Source organism: Hipposideros armiger, unplaced genomic scaffold (genome assembly GCF_001890085.2).
Source record: "Hipposideros armiger isolate ML-2016 unplaced genomic scaffold, ASM189008v1 scaffold_400, whole genome shotgun sequence".
Lineage (NCBI taxonomy): Eukaryota > Metazoa > Chordata > Mammalia > Chiroptera > Hipposideridae > Hipposideros > Hipposideros armiger.
Genome location: NW_017731750.1, coordinates 1,515,069 through 1,517,789, shown reverse-complemented (window position 1 = coordinate 1,517,789; position 2,721 = coordinate 1,515,069). Strand labels below are relative to the sequence as shown.

The window sequence follows — 2,721 nt, the reverse complement described above, 5'->3', positions numbered from 1 at the left end:
CATTCTATTAGGCGTGTAGATGTCACGTAGATTTTTATGAATGGAAGGGCAAGAATGTACTCTTGGAAACCCAGCCTCAGTGACTGCCCCCCATGTGCCTCTCCTGCAAGCCTTCAACCTCTGCTTCAGGAAGTTGACTGCAGGATTCCCTGGGTATCGGTGCACTTTGTACCTCCAGAGTGAGGCTTTGGTGGGGCACTTTGCAGTCTTTACTGGTGTTCCTGTTGGTGAGGCCGGCCTGGTAACAGGGCTGATGAGGGCCGATGTGGCATGGTTGGAAGAATGTGCTCTCAGAAGCCTGGGACCAATTTCCTTTCTGCCCCTTATCACACCCATGACACCCAGTGAATCATCGGAAGCCTGTGTCTGCCTGTTCTCTTTTGTGAAATGGAGATAATCACAGCTGCTTGCTCACCCTACCAGAGAATGAAGAAGAGCCTTGAAAATGGAGACATGCAATCAGAGAAGAAACGTGGGCATGATGCTTTTTATTGCTATCAAGTCTGCTGCCGGCTGAAACCACAGGACTGACATAAAGCATTACTGTTACTACCAGTGAAGGTCAATGAGACTGTTTTTCATCTGCTTTGTTATTTTTAACCATTTTATATACATATAATTCCATAAAAATGCCACAACAACCTACTTGGAGTAGAAGCTGCATGTTATATTAGGATTTTTAATACAAAATTCTCTTAGGTCTAGGCAACCTCTTGTAATCGTTCACCTCACTTTCCAGATACCAGTCCTCTGTAATGTTACTGGAGACCTTGCTCCAATTTCAAACACTGTCAACTCTTGCTCATAAAAGGAGCTGTTTATATAGTTTGTGGATTATTCCTTTTCCCTCCTGAGCCATTTGTTTTACTGCTCAGTGCCATTCTCACTTGCTTCAGACAGGCAGGAGAAATGGAAGATAATGAAATGTAAGCTGGATTACTTTCTCCTCGGTTATCACTGTAGTTTAAAGTTTGGCTAAAACGTAGTTTTTTGGCTGCCTGGGGATTTTAATTATTCATGCTATCTTTCTTTCCTGTTAGCAAATTCAGCCAATAATTGAATGAAGGTGGACAGTGAGATATCCCTGTTTGTGGTCTATGGTGTCTCTCCTGTAGACAGCAGAATATTGTGTGTAAAGTCTGTATGCAACAAGATTTCTTAGGAGCTCGATTCTCATTTGTGCTTTGGAGACAATGAATGTTCCTTTTGGGGAAGTAGAAAAAGAGGGTGGAATAAAGTGCCTTTGGCTAACTAAGCATTCTTTTGATCATCTATGAAAAGTTTGATTGTTACTGATGGTCAAATACAATAGTGGGATTCCAAAAAATTTCTGATGGGATAGTGTGTGTGTGTGTGTGTGTGTGTGTGTGTGTGTGTGTGTGAGAGAGAGAGAGAGAGAGAGAGAGAGAGAGAGAGAGAGAGAGAGANGGCCCAAGGAATGGGATATTGAAGGGGGCTTTTCCTTTTTTTGGGAATTCTGGTTAATGTTCCAAAGCTGAGAGTAGTAGGGGAGGATTTTCCATTATTCAGGGGAGGACCTACTGAAAGACAGTGTGGTTGGTCCAGCACCCTCCCTGATGCTTCTCTATCAAGATGGGATGAGTTCATGGAGGAGAAAGTTATAGGAGACTCGGGGTGTTTCTTTTTTCCTCCCAACAGGAGTGACTCCCCCAGGTTAAATAGGGTGATACAAGCAGACCACTCATAGAGATTGGGGTGCCTTCCAGAGGAGGAGTCTGGCATCTGTCTCCCTGGCTGGGTGCTTGCTGGGCTCTAGCTCTCACAGACCCATCCTCATTCCAGGAGCAGAGTTTGGTGAGAATGTTCTTCAAAGCCTCTGTAATGTGGAAGAAATTGACATGAGTTCTATGGACTTGGAGGCCTACATGGACATGAGGGAACCCTGAAGGCAGGAGTCCAGCAGCATTCCCTTACCCCCACGTGACAGTCAGGTGTGAGTCTCCTGTGGACCCATGGAGGTGGCGGGGGGCAGGGTGTAGGCTGGAGGGGGTCTGGGCACTTGGAATGCCAGTGTCAGGTCCAGTAAGAGTCCTAGGAGGAGGCTCTGGAGAGAACTGGAGAGCTCATCGCAGTATCAGGGAGGCTGCAGTGTGGGGCCTCCCAACAGGGCCTGGGAGGACCCCTCAGGTGTGCCCTGCAGGACAGCCGAATTTTGATGGCCTGCCAAGCAGTACAGCAAAATACTTAAAAGGCAGATGTTTGCTTCTCATGCTCTGTCTAGTCCACGCTCCCTCCTCCTTGACCTTGAAGGAGCCAGGAGATGGGGTGGGGAGAGGAAGCCCAGAGGACCGGCCTTGGGCCTAACCTGGGGGGAGGGACGCAGCTGGGAATCAGGTGTGCATTGAGATGGTCACACTGAGCACACTGTGCCCTTTAAATCCTAAAACCAACTTGTAATTTCCTGTTGTGTTTTGTTCCAAGGCTGAGGGATCTGCCTGAGATAGTCATCGGGCATGGAACGGAGATGGGCAGCACGTGGCTGGGGCAGTGAAGGAGGAGAAATGAAGCCACTACCTGTCACCCTGTAGGGCTCAGCCCATTTAATAAATTTGTTATAAAATCTGATAGGAACACAAGGCCGAGTATCAACTCAGGATCAGAGATCTCATATATTCTGTGAACCGCTTTGTGCTGATTTAAAGGCCTGGGGAAATGTGTGTGTGTGTGTGTGTGTGTGTGTGTGTGTGTGTGTGTGTGTGT

At 47.2% G+C, this 2,721-nt stretch overlaps 1 protein-coding gene across 1 annotated transcript in view; it reads left to right on the top strand.

The window, feature by feature from the left end:
- LOC109393959 (putative polypeptide N-acetylgalactosaminyltransferase-like protein 3) overlaps positions 1–2,721 on the top strand; it is a 347,307-nt gene that overhangs the window by 135,364 nt on the left and 209,222 nt on the right. The gene's annotated exons all lie outside the window — the stretch shown is intronic.